The sequence below is a fragment of the Nelumbo nucifera genome, chromosome 2 (assembly GCF_055504915.1).
Source record: "Nelumbo nucifera cultivar China Antique chromosome 2, China Antique-T2T, whole genome shotgun sequence".
NCBI lineage: Eukaryota > Viridiplantae > Streptophyta > Magnoliopsida > Proteales > Nelumbonaceae > Nelumbo > Nelumbo nucifera.
In genome coordinates, this window is record NC_142650.1 from 3,360,939 (window position 1) to 3,380,171 (window position 19,233).

The 19,233-nt window shown below is 40.7% G+C and overlaps 1 protein-coding gene across 7 annotated transcripts in view; it reads left to right on the plus strand.

Annotated features, from left to right (window-relative positions):
- LOC104594582 (uncharacterized) overlaps nt 1-19,233 on the plus strand; it is a 37,921-nt gene that overhangs the window by 6,939 nt on the left and 11,749 nt on the right. The gene's annotated exons all lie outside the window — the stretch shown is intronic.

Genomic DNA, 19,233 nt, shown 5'->3' on the forward strand with positions numbered 1-19,233 from the left:
CCAGGGAGTATGTTTGAGAAAGGGTCACACTATCTCTTGTCAATATCTGTTGTCGCACAATGTCATAATCTGAATTCAAACCAGCCAGAAACTCAAATACCCTATTCGTCTCGACTTGCTTTCTGTGAGTCTGTGCATCTTTGGGACTCTCCCACTCAAGGGTCTCTAGATGGTCAATCTCATGCCACAAGGATTTCAAGGTAGAGAAGTAGACAGAAACTGACTTCTCTCCTTGTTTAAGGCTGTTCACCTCACACTTCAGTTCATAGGCTCTGGCAACATTAAGGGGTTGGGAATAGGTTTCTTTCACAACATCCCATATCTCTTTGGCTGTCTTTGCTCACAAGAAATTTCGACTGATATGTGGCTGCATAGAATTATACAACCATGCCATAACCAAATAGTTCTCTTGAACCCACTTGGTGTATGTAGGGTCCTCCTTGGAAGGTTCTTTCACATCTCCCAAGAGGTAACCCAGTTTTCCCCTTCCTCCAATAGCCATCATGGCTGATTGAGCCCACTCCAAGTAATTTGACCCATCAAATCTCATAGTTGTAATCTGAAACCCGGTTTCAGATACACCACCAAAACTGTTGTTTTCAAAACTACTTTCTCCCTGACCCTTAAACTCCATCTTTGATCAAGAATCAATGGCTACAAACTGTTAGAGCCACTATACCAGAAAACAGAGTAAAACAAGCAGGTCTGAAATCTGATCTGAAACCAACACAAAACTGATCTGAAATCTGATCTGAAACCAACACAAAACTGATCTGAAATCTGATCTGATCTGAAAACAATCGCCTATCACAGTATATGCAAGAAATCAACTCAAATCTGATCTGAAATCAATCGGCATGCACAGTACCAGGCAGCCTGTCAATCTGAGATGCTATTTTCTGAAATCACTACTGTGGGGCCCACTGCTGCGAGAGCAAAATTAGGGTTTCAACTGTAGGTCTGAAATAAGTGCGCAGCTGCACTCTCCAAACAGTCCGCACAAGTGGGACTTGTCTTAGGGCAATATGAAACCCTAAAAACTAATCACCTCTGAGAGGGGGGGGGGGGTTCGGCCCAACAGTCAAACCCTAGAAACAAACTTAAACATAGTTCGGCAAGTCAAACCCTAGAAACAAACTTGAACACAGTTCGGCCCCTCCTTCTAGACAGGTTCAACCTATCTCGACTGATTGCAGTCTCTGAAACTCAATAAAAAAAACTTATGTACTTTCGGTTTACTGTCTTCTAGGGTTACCTGAACCCTAACCTTTGCTGCTTCTTCCTGATTACCAACTCTCTGCAAGCCGCGACAAGTCTTCAACTGCTGCGAACCTCTCCTGGTAATCTCCAAAATTCAGCCACCGAATACTTCTTCAAAGCTTCCAGCCCTAGCTAGTCCTCATGTGGTCGGCTGGACTAAACACACATGAGAAGCCCTAGATAGGCTCTGATACCAAGTAGAAGATCAAGATTGTAATCAGTCTTGAATCCTAATAGGTTTTAGGTTTACAAAATAGAAGAAAAGTGAGAGAAAGAAGAGAGAATAGAAGAGGAACAGGAGAACACAAGTGGTTGAAAGGAGGAACACATTCTAACAGATCTGCTGCCGCCACTTTCTTATTATTTATAGGTTATGTTTAGTACACAATGGAAAGACACATCTGCCCTTAGTACTTACATAATAAATAAAGTAAATAAAAGCTGAAATAAATAACAACTGAATTAACAAACTGACACTACTATAACTGAAACAAATAACTACACATGCTGTCCTACGAACACAGTGGGGACCACTGCAGTGGGGCCCACATCAGTGTTCAGATCTGCCACCACCACTTTCTTATTATTTATAGGTTATGTTTAGTACACAATGGAAAGGACACATCTGCCCTTAGTACTTACATAATAAATAAAGTAAATAAAAGCTGAAATAAATAACAACTGAATTAACAAACTGACTCAAACTGACACTACTATAACTGAAACAAATAACTACACATGCTGTCCTACGAACACAGTGGGGACCACTGCAGTGGGGCCCACATCAGTGTTCTCTACAACTTTAAAATATTCTGATTCTAATTTTCTACACCAGAATTGAAATTGAAGTTCTGCTAACAACCTTGTTCTCTTTCTATATTGTTAATATCTATATCCATATGTATACTGAGACCTTCTCTATGGGATCTATATATCAATATCTGTCCTAAATCCAATGGCATTGGAGATTAGGCATCTATTGTATAAGAGACATGAATATTGTCTTATTAAGCAGATGTCATTGGAGATTCAATGCTTGAAGGAATAGTTGGTGGGGGCAATTGATTGATATGGTCTCTCTGAAGGAGGTTGTGACAAAATTAATTTTCTCCGTACCTCAAATAAATCTGTTTGGAAGGGAATCCAAAGGACCCATTCTCACTTTCTTGAAGGCATTGCTAACGAACTAGGTAGCGGTACTCACAATGATTTGAAAGGCACACCTAGGTGCACAGGCAAAACACATTTTAGGGTTTGCACCTTTGCCTAGGTCCAGGCGCAACCCCTTTGAAAAGGTGCACACCTAGTGCACCTAGACGTGTACTTGGTGCAAACAAATCCATGTTAGTGTTTTTTGAAGCATGCTGGCCCTCCAATCAAGCCCCTTAAGGTAAGCACAAAGAAATCCATGTTAGTGTCCTAAATTCTTAATCTCTACAAAAAATGATTTTATAATTTTAAATATAGAAAATATCTTTTATCATGAAGAATGATATGAACAACATTAGTAAATAAGGGGTTATCGGACTGGAATAAAACACATTTATTTGCTAATGTTGTTCATTTGATCATTTCATTCTTCTTAATAAAAGGTATTTTCTGAATGATAATTAAAATTATAAAACCATTTTTTTGTATGTATTAAGAACTTGGGACCCTAACATGGATTTGTTTGGGCTTGCCTCAAGGAGCTTGGTACAACAGTGGTTCATAGAATTAGGAATTTAACATCATATTCTCTATTTGAAATAGTGCAGTTAGGAAAGATATAAAGAAATTGAAAGTTTAACATACCTGAGTATGTTTTATATGCTATGATTGATTTTATTATTTGCATTTTCACTTTGAATATTTTTTATGTTATGGTTATGTATTTTAATTTAATCTGTAAGAATTTTAAAATATTTAATTTAAAATTAAAGTTTGTATTTTTAATTAATATTATATTTAATTTATTATTATTTATATATATATTTTTTACATTTTTGCATATTGTTTTTTGGAAGTTTTAAAATTTTGCACCTTGCTTCAAAAATTTGCCTGCCTCACACCTTAGGCACAAAATGCCCTTTGCACTTTTAAAACACTGGGTATCCATGTAAAATTCTAGAAGTATATCTGGTGCAGTGATAGACCTTTGCAGAAGCATTTCCTAGTTTCTTTAATGTTCTCTTCTGATGGCCCCATATGTAAGGATGATGTAGGACCAGCTCAGTTCTAGTCCTTAGAGAATGTTAAATGGTCTTCTTGATCAAAGTTTTATGGCTGTTGATGGCTGTAATGGCTTCTTGAATGAATAAAAAAGAAAATAGGGAGAGAAAGAAGAGAGAAAATACCTGGAATCCACTCAAAGGGTGCCTAGAATCACTCTAGGGCATAGGAATAACTCACCATAGCTAGCATAAGCTGAAGAAAACTCAATATATTTCATTGCCTTTGTGTAAAACGTTCATACATATTTATAGACTCTAAACCCATAATAATCCTAGGAGTCAAACTGTTAGACTCATAATAGTCTTACGAGTAAAATAGTTAGACTCAATAATCCTAGTAGGATTCAAACTAAGTTGTCATATCCTATTTCAATTCAAAGAAGACTCAATAACTTTGATCCTAGTTATGCAATGATTCTGAAATTTTAAATATAAACAAACTATAGCTAGACAATTTAAACCCTATCATTGGACCCCACAGAAAATTGCAAAAATGACAAAAATACCCTTGGTATTTCAATTCAGCCCAAATCCCAAGTACCATCACTATGCCATATCAGGACTTGTTGTAAGGCCTTCTTCTTTCTAGAATAAGTCTTTAAGGGTGCTGATCGATTCCTATCATCTCTCCTCGGCTTGAAAGAACTCGATCTTGACGAGTTAAAAGCATGGTACCTTTCATAAAGATCTGGGTTGAGACGATGAAAGTCTTCAACAGTGATCCAAGAACTCTCAGACATAGTCTTGCCTTTCCACTTGACAAGGAATTTCTGATACCCTCCTGTAGCAGTAGATATTATGTCCTCATCTAAAACATCCTCTGGAATGTCATTTGGAGATGTAATAGTTGGCAATTTAGTTATAGGAGTTTTAAAAGAATCAACATGTCCATGTATTCAACTACAGATAGCGTACCTTGCTTGAGGTTAGTCAATTCCTCATATAACTCATCTTGGAAGTCCATTGGGAGGTACTTGTCTCTTAAATGTTTCTTCATTTCTGACCATGTAGAAATTGGACCATCACCTCTATTCTCCAATTGTCGCTCCATGCTTCTCCACCATACTTTAGCATGACCGCCAAGCTTCATATGTGCAAATTTGGTCCTCCAATCATCAGTCATGTCATACCAGTCAAAGTATTCCTCCAGTGTAGCCAGCCAATCTGAAAAAGATTGAGGGTCTAAATCTCCATTGAAATCAGAAACATCCACCTTTACCTTCTTGGTTATATCATCTGCATAACCATCATGTTCAACTTGTTCCATCATCTCATCAAATAGATTTGTGAGCGATGCTTCTTGATCAATTCTATGATGGGTATTTCGGGTTCGATTAGCTTGTGTAGGTGGTACCCTTGTGCAGTTTGCAGCTCTTTGTCATCCTCTAAGATTAATAGATCCTTCATCTGCATCATTATCATCTTCATGGATAGCTCCGTTGTTTTGCCCTCCATCCCTTTCATTGATTAGAGGCGTACGTATGAGGCATATCCTTGAAGCACCTGAGGCATACGTGTTTCGTCCTCACACGTATGCCTTAGGTGTATCAATGGAGGCGGAAAGAAAGTGGGCTGGGGGGCTATGCATCTTCATTTTCTTAATATAAAATATTTTTATTAAAAATAAAGAAAAATGAGATCTTCCTTCCTCTTCTTCCGCCTCATCCCCCTCCTCTTAAGGAAGCTTACGCCTCCTTGTGTTCGGGAGGCTTATGCCTCTTATGTTCTAAACTACACCTCATGCCTCTAGGTAGTGGAATACCTTGCGTCACGCCTCCGTGTTCTAAAACATTGTCTCTAATACCATTCTAGACTTCCTCAAAGGCTGGTTGCTGGAGAGTCTTTCCAGCAATGGCGAATTGGTGTGGTACATGCTTCTTGCTGATGTTTTTTTTGGACTATCTGGATGGAGAGGAACAACAGAACTTTTGATGGCAATTCCTGTCTAACTGATGAAATGATACACAATATGTTAGCTAAAATCCATTCGTGGGACCATGCTGTTAATATATCAATAGAAGTCATCTTTTTGTAATTATTACTGTTGAAGATTAATTAGTTTTATGATGTTTTTCTAAGTAGATGTTTTATGTTAGTTGTTAGATAGGAGGTGGGGACCACAGTAGTTATGTGAGTCCAAATTTTATTATGTTTTTGAGTTATATATATGCTGTTTTATGTTTTGTTGCCCTATAAGGGCATAGTTGTCTTTGTACTGTTCTATTATTTTAGTATAAATAATAAGTGAAGGGGGCGGCCAGATTATTGCTCTCTTTTCTTTTCAACTTCTGTTATTCTCTTCTTCTCCTTCTCTCTTCAAGAAACTACTTTCTTTCATATTTTTTTAATTCAGCAGATTCCTACTTGCTATCAAAGCATCAGCTAGGGTTTCTTGAAGCATTCTCATGCAGCCCTATATCAGTCGACTGCATGAAGTAGTAAAGGGCTGATCAATCTGTTATAGATTGCCCAGTTCTTGGAGTTTTTGGTGGGATCTAGACATCAGGAAGGTGATCTATTGTTCGGCATCAAAATTAGGAAGAACTGGAGTATGGGGAAGAGTCCCAGAAAAGTTGGACTCTTTGTTTTTTATCTGATCTTGGGTGCCTAGGTATTGCTAGTTTTCTTTTGATTTTCTGAAGAGGGTGGTTTGGTTTCTGAAATTTTCTAGGCCTCTCGGAGTGATCGATTCACTTTTCTCTCTGTTGGGAGGCATGGGGAGGAGAGAGATTTCCCTCCAACTAGGGTTTTCTTCTTTCGGAAGGGTTGGTTTCTATGTGTGTGATATTAAATTATTTTTTGAAGGTCTCCAATCTATTTTTTTTTTTTTTACTGTTGAACTGTTTGAAGTAAAATGGAGAGTTGGAATACCGAGATGAAATCTACTGGTACTGTGGGATTGGGTGTTGGAGGTAGTAGTGATATTTTTGGGTCTAGGATCATTACTACAGTAAAAGTTGATGGTACAAGTTATTTGGAGTGGGCACAATCAGCTAAGATGGCTATTGGTGCCCGTGGAAAATTATGGTATCTCACTGGGGAGGAAAAGAAACCTGATACAGACTCTTCCCGATGGGTGCAAGAGAATTACATGGTAATGTCCTGGCTGTGTAATTCTATGTTACCTCATATTGCAAAAAATTTCCTATGGGCTAATATTGCTAAGGAGATTTGGGATGGAGTGACTAAAACCTACTCTCAGAAGCAAAATGAAGCCAAAGCCTATCAGTTAAGAAATCAGGTGATAAGTATGAAACAGGGAGAAAAACCTCTTGCTATGTATTTCTCCATGCTGAAAACCCTTTGGCAGGAAATAGATCACTTAGAAACTGTGGTATGGGAAAGTGTAAATGATGCAGCAACTTATCACAGACTGGTAGAGAGGAATAGGGTTTTTGAGTTCTTGGCAGGGCTGAACCCTGAATTTGACATTACTAGGCAACATATTCTTTCTAGGGAGGGTGTGACACTCTCTCAGGCCTATGCTTTTGTCTATGGAGAGGAGAGTAGGAGGAATGTAATGCTGAGACAGCCTGGGATTGACCAGTCGGCTATGGTTGGTACAACAAAACGTAAGCCGAATGGAGACGGGGAGTAGTGAGACTAGAAGGGAAGATAAAAAGGACTTGGTGTGTGATTATTGCAAGAAACCTAAGCATGCCAGGGACACTGTTGGAAGCTTCATCCAAATCTTATGCTTGCTCAGATAAGAAACAAGAAGGGAAATACAAATGTAGCCACTACAAGAGACTCTTCAGCCCCTCTCTCCCCAACTGATTGGGAATCCATTGCAGTAGCAGCAGTGAGAACAGAATTGGAAAGGTTTAGACAGCTTATGAGTAAGAAAGATTCACCCAGCTCTAGCCTTCCAGATGGACAATAGAATGCAGGAGCCAACTACACCACTTCCTTTGCACACAGGTAGTTCATATGCAACTGCAAATCTTGCATCCACTTCAGGTAAGGAGGGACCTCCCTGGATTATAGACTCAGGAGAATCTGAGCATATGACTAATGCCCCTACCATTTTCAGTTCCTGTCAGTTGTGCTCTGGTAGAGACAGAGACAGAGTCTCTACAGCAGATGATTTTACATATGCCCATTGCTGGGAATGGGACAGTTAGAGTGACCAATGATATAACTTTGTCTTCTGTTTTACATGTCCCTAGACTTCATACCAACCTACTGTCTGTTAGTTCTTTGACAAAAAATTTGAATTGTTCTGTGACCTTTCTTCCTGATAATTGTGTTTTGCAGGATCTGGAGTCAAAGAAGATTATTGAGAGTGGTCGTGAGGTGAATGGAGTCTACCTTCTGGATGAGGTTTCGAGACATCAGGGCCATCATGTTAGCAGCAACAGTAGTAGTGGGTTAGAGTCAGTGAACTAGATTATGCTTTGGCATAATCGCTTGGGACATCTTTCTTTTAGTTCTTTGAAATGTCTTTTCCCAAAGTTGTTTGAGTTTGTTCAATTATCTACTTTGGAGTGTGAGAGTTGTCAGTTAGGAAAGCATTGTAGACAATCTTTTAAACCAAGTAATAAAAGAAGTACTTCTGCTTTTAATATTGTCCGCATTGATGTATGGGGGTCATATCAAATCCCTTCCATGGGAGGATTCCGTTACTTTCTCTTATTTGCGGATGATTATACACGATATTCTTGGATATATTTGATGAGATCACGTGATGAGGTTCTTAACTTAGTACGACAATTCCACCAGATGGTTCTCACACAATTTGGAGTGAGAACTAAGGCTTTTAGATCAAATAATGCTAGAGAGTACTTTGAGAATGACCTAACCACATCTCTTAGAACATGGTGTAGTTCATCGGAGCAGTTGTGCATATACACCGCAACAGAATGGAGTTGCTGAGAGGAAAAACAGACAGATTGTGGAGGTGGTAAGGAGTCTTATGGTGTGTGCTTCAGTTCTTGTGCAGTTCTGGGGAGATGCAGTTCTTATAGCTGTACATGTGATTAACCGTGTTCCTTCACAGACTTTGGGGTTTAAGGTGCCATTTAGCCTTCTTTTTCCAAATGGAGAGATATTCATATACCTCTGAGGGTTTTTGGTTGTGCTTCTTTTGTTCACATTCTTGGCCCTCATCGCAAGAAATTGGATCCTAAGGCCAAGAAATGTGTTTTTCTTGGATATGCTCAGAACCAAAAGGGGTATTGTTGTTATGACCCAGTGTCGATGAGCATATTTGTCACTATGGATGTTACCTTTTTTGAATCCACATTCTTCTTCTCGAGTGGTTCTCCTCAGGGGGAGAGTTTTGGGGAGAAGAACTCACAATCTGTTCCTCTTCCTGTTTCTGTGGTGCCTCAATCAGTTCAGCCAGCATCTACATCAGTTCAGCCACCACCTGCACCATCAGTTCAGCCAACACCTATTATGTTTTCTGATGATAATGTTTCTGTCCCTAATACCATTGTTGCAGCTGATCCCACTGACCTTGATCTTCCCATTGCACTTCGTAAGGGGAAGAGAAAGTGTACAACCCACTGCATTTCACACCATCTTTCCTATAGTGCCTTATCACCCTCCTACCGTGCTTTTCTTTCTTCCCTGGATTCTGTGTCTATACCCAGGAATGTTACTGAGACTCTCTCCAAACCTGAGTGGAAAACAACCATGCAAGATGAGATGGATGCTTTGGTAAAAAACCAAACTTGGTAAATAGTTGATCTCCCCCCATACAAGGAGATAGTCGGGTGTCGATGGGTATTCACAGTGAAGTATAAGGCCGATGGCAAGATAGAGAGGTACAAGGCAAGGTTGGTAGCAAAAGGGTATACTTAGACCTATGGTGTTGATTATCTGGAAACCTTTGCACCAGTAGCTAAGATGAGTTCAGTTCGTATCCTTTTATCTTTAGCAGCCACCTATTCATGGCCCTTGTTCCAGCTTGATGTTAAAAATGCTTTCCTCAATGGTGACTTACAGGAGGAGGTATATATGGACATTCCAGTAGGCTTTTATGAAAATGTTGGTAAAGGAAAGGTGTGCAAACTCAGAAAATCTCTGTATGGACTGAAATAGTCACCTAGGGCTTGGTTTGACAGGTTTAGAGGGGCACTCATCCGTTTTGGATACACACAGATACAGTCTGATCACACCCTCTTTGTGAAGAGGAGAGATGCTTTGGTGTCAATTATGATTGTGTATGTGGATGATATAGTGGTGACAGGAAATGATCTGGAGGAGATTGATGATCTCAAAAAATTATTGCAGCAAGAATTTGAGATCAAAAATCTTGGTGAGCTCAAATACTTCTTAGGGATTGAAATTGCAAGGTCCAAGCATGGGATCTTCTTTTCACAGAGAAAGTATGTACTTAACCTACTGCGAGAGATTGGGAAGCTAGGGACCAAACCAACAGACACTCCTATTGATCCAAATCACAGAATTAATGGTGTGGATGGTGAATTGGTAAAGGATGTGGGGAGATATCAAAGAATGGTGGGCCGACTGCTATATTTGTGTATGACACGACTAGATATTTCTTATGCTGTTAGTGTTGTGAGTCGGTACATGCATGCACCTCGGGTTTAGCACTGGGAAGCTATTGAGAGAATACTTGCATATCTGAAAAAGCACCCTGGCAGAGGCATTCTTTTCTCAAATCATGGGAATCTGAAGCTAGAATCCTATACAGATGCAGACTGGGCAGGATGCTTAGATGACAGGAGGTCTACATTAGGAGTGTGTACCTTTGTAGGTGGAAACTTAGTCTCCTGGAAGAGTAAGAAGCAAGCAGTTGTGGCAAAGTCTAGTGTAGAGGCTGAGTATAGATCCATGTTTCATGGTGTCTCAGAACTTCTTTGGGTTAGATCTCTTTTGAGTGAGATTGGGGTGAAAGTAGAGGAACCTATGATGTTATACTGTGACAATCAGGTTGCAATCAATATTGCCCACAATCCAATTCAGCATAATAGGACAAAACACATTGAAGTTGATAAACACTTTATAAGAGAAAGGGTAACGACCGGATAAGTTTGTTTGCCTTATGTCTCTTTAGAGTTGTAGCTGGCTGATGTTCTCACTAAAGGGGTGGCAAGGAACAAGCTTGAACATGATCTACGCAAGTTGGGAACGTGTGACATTTACTCCCAACTCGAGGGGGAGTATTGAAGATTAATTAGTTTTATGATGTTTTTCTGAGTAGATGTTTTATGTTAGTTGTTAGATAGGAGGTGGGGACCACAGTAGTTATGTGAATCCAAATTTTATTATGTTTTTTGAGTGTTATATATGTTGTTTTATGTTTTGCCGCCCTATAAGGGTATAGTTGTCTTTGTACTGCTCTATTATTTTAGTATAAATAATAAGTGAAGGGGGCAGCCATATTTTTTTTTTATCGATAACACTTTCATTAAATCATCAATAGAAGATTTACAAGAGGAAGACAAACACACTTATCTTCCAAGAGCATCAAAGAACCTCAAGAAAAGGAAAAAAAAAAAAACACTATAGTTACAGCTTAGCCCAAAACAGTGAATCCCTTTCTGCCCCTTGTTTAGCTAAACTGTCAGCTAGGGAATTAGTCGATCTTTTAACCCAACGTGTCTTAACTTCCATCTCCCGCACCAACCACTTGAATTTCCTCCTCTCATTATTGTACTTCCTGAAGAAAACTGAAGAGAAGAGAGTTGAGGGTTCGGCAATGAGGGTCTGAGAAGAGGATTTCGAACTCACTCTCAGCCCCCTAACACAGTTTTATTAGAAATATTTGAATAATTACAAGGAGGCCCTTAGTTGGGCAAGAATTTACACAGAACTTAATATTGACAGGATGGACCCAGAATAAGGCCCATTACAGAAAAGAAACATAAATAACAAGAAGGAATAAGCAACCTATGGGCCATTCAGCCCATCTTCTCTACACTCCCCCTCAAGCTGAAGTTTTGCCCTGGGAATGCCTTTGGTGAGAAAATCTGCCAACTGTCCTTCAGATGTGATGAAAGGAATACACACTTCACCCGAAGAGACCCTTTCCCTAATGCAGTGTCGATCAACTTCAATATGCTTGGTTCTATCATGTTGCACTGGGTTGTGAGCAATGTTGATGGCAGCCTGATTATCACAGTACAACATCATTGGCTTGTCATATTCAACTCCAAGTTCTTCCATCAAAGATTTTAGCCATAATAATTCAGAAACCCCATGTGCCATGGCCCTGTATTCTGCTTCAGTAGAAGACCGAGCAACAACCGATTGTTTCTTGCTTCTCCAAGAAACAACATTACCAGCTACCAAGCTGCAATACCTAGAGGTAGATCTTCTGTCATCAATGTTCCTGGCCCAGTCAACATCGGTGTAGGCTTCAAGTTTCATATGACCATGCTTGGCAAACAGAATACCCTTTCCTGGGGAGCCCTTCAAATAACATAGGATTCTCTCTGCAACTGCCATATGAGTGTCTCGGGGAGCATGCATGAATTGGCTAATGCAACTGACTGCATATGCAATATCTGGCCGAGTCATGCATAGGTACAAAAGTTTCCCAAGAAGTCTCTGAAAGATTCCTTTGTCTTCTAACAATGTTCCTTCTGAGGCTGAGAGTTTATGACTCATATCAATAGGAGTAGCAACTGGTCTAGCACCCATCTTTCCAGTTTCAGAGAGTAAGTCAAGAACATACTTCCTTTGGGAGATAAGAATCACGTCCTTGGATCGAGCCACTTCTATGCCAAGAAAGTATCTCAATTCCCCCAAATCTTTAATCTCAAACTCTGTATGTAGAAAAGATTTTAGATCGTGAATTCCTGAGGCATCATTACCAGTCACTACAATATCATCTACATACACAATGAGGTATACTGCCAGAGGTCCACTCCTCTTCACAAAAAGAGTATGATCGGACTGTGTCTGCACATAACCAAAGTTAACAAGTGCTGTTCTAAATCTCTCAAACCATGCTCTAGGAGATTGTTTTAGTCCATAAAGAGATTTTTTCAGCCTGCATACCTTCCCTTTCATATCAGTTCCATACATCCCTGGAGGAAGAGACATGTAAACCTCCTCATATAACTCACCATTCAGAAATGCATTCTTCACATCCAATTGATAAAGGGGCCAATCAAAGTGAGTAGCTAAAGATAGAAGAACCCTCACAGATGTCATCTTGGCAACAGGTGCAAAAGTCTCTAAATAATCAATCCCATATGTCTGTGTATAGCCTTTTGCAACCAACCTGGCCTTGTACCTTTCAATGGTGCCATCAGCTCTGTATTTGATAGTAAAGACCCACTTGCAACCAACAGGATCCTTCCCTTCAGGCAAATCCACCACTTCCCATGTGTCATTCTTGTGTAGGGCCAATTTCAAATCTCATAGCATCCCTCCATTCTGGAATCTTAAGAGCTTCTGACACAGACCTAGGAATAGGATGAGAAGCAACAGAAGAGAGATAGGCAAAGTATGAAGGTGAAAGCAAACTGTAAGAAAGGTGCTTGGAAATGCAGTGTGCAGTGCACTTCCGTTTTCCTTTTCTAACAGCAATGGGAATATCAAGGTCAAGAAAGGATGAATCCAAAGGTGCTAAAACAGTACATGTTGTCTCTTCTGTGACTGGAAGTGTATGAGGCTCATGTGTTGTAGGAGAAACAACCTGCACATTTCTGGATCTTTGCCTGTGATACACCTTGGGATTGAGGATAGGACGAGGAGGTAGAGTACTGGGACAAGGAGAATGGAGCGACTGATCCACCCTTGATTCATTTGAAGGAGAGGCAGACACATCAAGAGACTCAACAGGGACAGGAAGAGGAAAAGCAAACACCTGTGTCAAATTCTCCCCCTGTGGACAATGTCCTTCTGGAGAGGAACCATAAAAGGGGGAAAGCTCATCAAAGGTGACATCCATTGAGACATACCGATTGCCAGACTTTGGATCAAAACAACAATAACCCTTCTATGTGGGGGAATAACCAAGGAAGATACACTTTTGAGCTTTGGGTTCAAATTTATGCCTTTGGACACTTGGAACATGTACATAACAGGTGCAGCCAAAGACATGAATAGGAACAGGAAAAAGATCCTTGTCCGAATGAAGAAGAGTGAAGGGAGACTTAAACCCCAAAACCCTGGATGGCATGCGGTTTATATGGTAGGTAGCAGTAAGTACAGCATCACCCCAAAACCTGGTAGGAACATGTGAGGCAAATAAGATACTTCTTGCAACCTCAACAATATGTCTGTTTTTCTTCTCAGCAACCCCATTCTGTTCTAGGGTCCTAGCACATGAGCTTTGATGAATAACCCCCATGTCAGAAAGATAGCAGGATAGGTTTTTCTCAAAGTATTCTTTTGCATTGTCCGATCTGAAGATCTTAATCCTGGTATCAAATTGGGTTAGAACAAATTCATGGAATTGTTTTACAAGTCTTGGAACTTCATCACGGGATTTCATCAGGAATATCCAAGTGAACCGTGAAAAATCATCAATAAACAGGATAAAATATTTGTAACCACCCATGGAGGGTAAGTGGTAAGGTCCCCACACATCAGAATGCACAATATTAAAAGGAACAAAAGATCTTTTATTGCTCAAAGGATAATTGCTTCTACAATGCTTTGACAATTCACAAGACTCACAATGTAGACTGGACAGACTAATTCCCTTAAACAGTTCAGGGAATAGATGACTCAAGGCAGAAAAAGACAGATGACCAAAACGATAATGACACAACATAATCCGACTAACAGACTCTGAAGAGACAGATCCAAGAGCAACATTCCCAAGATGATCAGTGCATTGTCCCGGAGTATCAAGCAAGTATATTCCGTTCGCCTCATGGCCACTCCCAATCACCTTCTGAGACTCCAGATCCTGAAAAACACAGTAGGAAGGAAAAAAAGTTACACAACAGTTTAGTGACTTGGTTAAACTACTCACAGACAACAGATTTGTATTTAGTTTAGGTACATGAAGGGCAGAAGGTAGGTACAAGGAATTCGTAGCCTTGATGGTTCCCTTACCAGAGATAGGGGCAAGTGAACCATCAGCTAAAGTGATTTTATCACGTCCAGGAAGTAAGTCATATGAAACAAACAAGGTAGACAGATTGGTCATATGGTCAGAAGCACCTGAGTCAATAATCCAAGGGATCTTGAGATTACCTGAAGAGGTAGCATGATTGGCAGAAGCCCTTATACCTGAATGAGCAAATGCTGAAGTAGTAGAATTTCCCGAAGGGTTGGAAGGAGAGGTCACATCACTCAGCTGACTGATCATCTTCCCAAACTTTTCATATTCTGCTCTCATGGCTGCCAACTGTGCAGAAACAGACATCTCTTCACTATCTGGCCCGACAACTACATTTGCACTTCCTGATCTTTTACTATCATGTTTTTTTGAAACCGAATGGGAACAAGATTATGATGTAACTTCCAGCACTTGTCTTTGGTGTGCTTCGGCTTCTTGCAGTACTCACATATAACTTCTTTCTTTCCTGTGCCACTAGAAGTTCCAACATTACCTTTAGGTTTAATCCCCATATTGGCAAAGTGATCATTAATATCAGCCCTTTGAACCTGAACAACCCTCCTGCTCTCTTCACTACTCACCAATGCATAAGCTTGTGACAAAGAGACACACTCCTTGGAAAGAATATTCTGTTTTGTGATATCATATTCTGGGTTTAGTCCAGTTAAGAGCTCAAAAACCCTGTTCCTTTCAACCAATTTTCTGTAGGTCTCTGCATCATTGGTGGTGTCCCAAGTTACAACTTCTATTAGGTCAATCTCTTGCCATAGGGACTTAAGGGTTGAGAAATATACAACAAGAGGTTTCTCTCCTTGCCTTAAATTCTTTACATCACTTCTCAATTTATATGCCCGGGCCACATTGAGTTTTTGGGAATAGGTTTCTGCAACACTGTCCCAAATTTCCTTTGCTGAATTCATCCATAGGTAGTGTTGACTGATTTGTGGCTGCATTGAGGTCACAAGCCACCCAATGACAGTGTAATTTTCTTGCATCCACTTCTCGTAGGATAGATCATCTTCTAGGGGAGCCTTCTTACTCCCGGAAATGAACCCCCACTTTCCTCTACTTCATACATGAATCTTTACTGATTGTGACCATGCCAGATAATTAGTTCCATCTAGTTTAACTGTGGTCACAGTCAATAAGGAGTCACTTGGAATCCCTTGAACCAGTCCATATTCAGCACCACTTTTGTTTTCAAACTCTGAGGAGTACATCATGTAAACACTCCAAATATGATTTCAGATGACTTCTACAAGTATACTGAATAAGGACAAGCAAGAACAGAGTTCAGCCGACCACAAGAAGGCAATACACTGAGTTCAGCCTTCAAGAAGTAAAACAAAAACTTCTAGATACTCAGCCGAAGTACCCTTTTCAAATCTGGACTTCAAAGTAAATACCACTTGGCACTCAGCCGAAGTACCCTTTTTACAAACACAGTGTGGGCAATAGAGACAACCTCACTGTCAAGAGGAGAAAAAAGGCCTCAAGAGCAGTTCGTACAGCCCCCCAAAAACAGCCAGATATAAGCAACAATCCACAGCCTTGTTACAGGGATGTTTCGGCTGTTTGACAGTCCAATAAGGAGTGAAAAACTGCCCAGAAATTTTTGGGTTAAACCAGATTCAATGGTAGCCGAAGGTAGTACAAAACAACCAAAGCTTTCAGATAGTTCAATAGTCCAAACACAGTCGAAAGCAATACAGAACAACCGAAAGAAAACTGAACCCAGAAATCTGAGTACAACTTACAGTTTCGAACCAGAAGAAAACTGAACCTAGAAATCTGAGTACAACTTACAATTTCGAACCAGAAGAAAACTGAACCCAGAAATCTGAGTACAACTTACAGTTTTGAGCTTAAACAGAACCGAACTGTTCCTCTTCCCCTTTTCTTTTCTCTGATTCTTCCTGGCCACCGAACCACTTCTCCAAGAGATTCAAGTCTTGGGCACTTCCAATGACCTCCAAGAATCAGGCAACACGAGTCAAGCTTCCAGCCCTAGGATACTGAAGTTCAGGTATGCTCTGATACCATGAAGAAAACTGAAGAGAAGAGAGTTGAGGGTTCGGCAATGAGGGTCTGAGAAGAGGATTTCGAACTCACTCTCTCTCAGCCCCCTAACACTGTTTTATTAGAAATATTTGAATAATTACAAGGAGGCCCTTAGTTGGGCAAGAATTTACACAGAACTTAATATTGACAGGATGAACCCAGAATAAGGCCCATTACAGAAAAGAAACATAAATAACAAGAAGGAATAAGCAACCTATGGGCCATTCGGCCCATCTTCTCTACACTTCCATAAGCCATATCTTTAATCAGCCACCCTATCACCACCTCTGAATCCCCTTCAATTATGAGTTTCCTGATGTTCAACTCCTTAGCTTTCTAGACTCCTTCCATAACTGCAAAGATCTCAGCTCTAAGGGAGTCACCCACCCCAATTGGGACTGAGAACATGGCAGAAATGACCCCATTTTCATCCCTAAAAACACCCCCAATCCCCAACTGTCCCGAATTTCCCCTACTACACCCATCAAAGTTTAGTTTCACGAATCCACCAGGTGGAGAGGTCCAAGCCACACTCATTACTGACTTGGTCTGTGTGCAAATTGCAATTTCATCCCACTTCCTCAACATGTCATCCACAGTGTAATATGTGAAAAGCTCCAAAGATTTCAGCCACTGTACCACCCTAATATGTATGATAGCCCTCAGATCTGCTGCTCCTCTCTGAGCTTCTGAGAATATACTGGAGTTTCTTTCTTCCCAAAGTGTCCAACATACTGCAACCCTTAATCCTCTCCACATTGTCCTACCCCTTTTTATCCGCCACCTGAAAAAAGAAGGGGAAAAAAGGCCCTGCAAGTCTGATGGGGGATTCCAGCTACATCCAAATAGGGAGAAAGCCCATTCCCAAATTGACCTCACAAAATGGCAAGACACCAGTAGGTGAAAACCAGTCTCCCCATCCGCTTTACAAAGAACACACCATTGAGGTGACAAACAAGTATTGGGTCTCTTCTTTTGGAGTAGATCACCAGTGTTGATTCTTTCCAGATAGACTTCCCAACAAAAACTACCAACCCCAGGAGGTATTGCTCTGCACCAAACCTCATCAACAGGAAAAGGGGGGAAGGTAGGACTAGTGGACTGACTTAAGACTTTGAAGAAAGAAGCACAAGAAAAGATGCCGTTGGGGGTAGGTGTCCAAATTCTAGAATCCGCCCTAGTGGGGTCTAAGACAACGTTATCAAGAAGTGCAATAAGGCTCGAAATACTGTCGAAGTCTGAGTCCCTCAAATCCCTTCTTAGACCCAAGTTTCACCCAATCCCAGAAGTGGAAGAGGACGGGGTGGTGAAAGACGAGATTGGCTCATTTTTCAAATCAGAAAGAGCATCATACAAAGAAGGAAACTGATCCTTTAAAGGGGCACTCCCCACCCAGGTTTGTTCCCAAAATTTTATGGAGTTATCGGAATTCAAATCATACCTAGTAGCAGGTCATGAATGGCTTTCCAAGGAGAATTGCTTGTGGTCCTAGCTCTGATTCCAGCGTCCCATCCATTATGCTCCAGCCCATGTATACTTGCCACTATTCTAGCCCATAGCTTCTCCTTCTCCATAGGGAATCTCCACAACCACTTTCCCAACAAAGTCATATTCCTTCTCCTAATACTCCCAAGCCCCAAACCACCACAGGTCTTACTCCTACAAACTATCTCCCAGCTAACTCTATGATCCCTCTTCTCTCCCGGCTCCCACAGGAAATCTCTCATTAGCTTCTCCACTCTGTTAGCAACCTTCACTGGGATTTTAAACACCGACAGGAAAAAGATGGGTAAGTTAGCAAGCGTGGCCTTAATAAGTGTAATTCTCCCACCAAAAGAGAGGTAGTTCTTTTTCCAGGAAACCAGTCTTTTTTCAAACCTTTCCACCACCGGGTTCCAAAAGCTCTCTCTCATGGGATTATCACCTAAAGGCAACCCTAAGTAGTTCAAAGGCCACCCCGAGACTTCACACCCCAACACTTCAGCACTCTCCCTGATCTCTCCCTCCTCCAAATTCACCCCCACTACACAGCTTTTCCCAAGGTTAACCTTCAAGTTGGACATTTGCTCAAACGGTTGTATCACCGACTTCAAGTTCCTGATAAAGCTCACATTACCGCCTTCACAAAACAGAATCGTGTAATCAGCAAACTGCAAGTGAGTGAGAGGGGTTTCCACCCTCCCAACTCTCCAGCCTCTAATGAGCCCCCTAGAATCTGCTCTGTGAATCAGTTTCCCCAAAACCTCCGCAATTAGAATGAACAAGAAAGGAGAAAGGGGATCTCCTTGTCTTATACCCCTACTGGCTGGAAAGAAATCTACCATTGTCCCATTCACTAGCACTGAATAATGACAATTCCGGACACAACCCATGATCCACTTACACCATCTAGCCCCAAACCTAAATTTAGTCAAAACTTTCCTCAAGAAGTCCCAGTCCACCAAGTCCACCAAGGTTATCCCCAAACCCAAATCTGGGGGCGGCCAGATTATTGCTCTCTTTTCTTTTCAACTTCTCTTCTTCTCTTCTTCTCTTCTTCTCCTTCTCTCTTCCTTCTCTCTTCAAGAAACTACTTTCTTTCATATTTTTTTAATTCAGCAGATTCCTACTATTACAAATTCTGAATCTCTGTCCATTCTCTTACTGTACTTACTATAATGGGTTTCTACCCTCACACCATTAATACAAATATACTTTACTTTT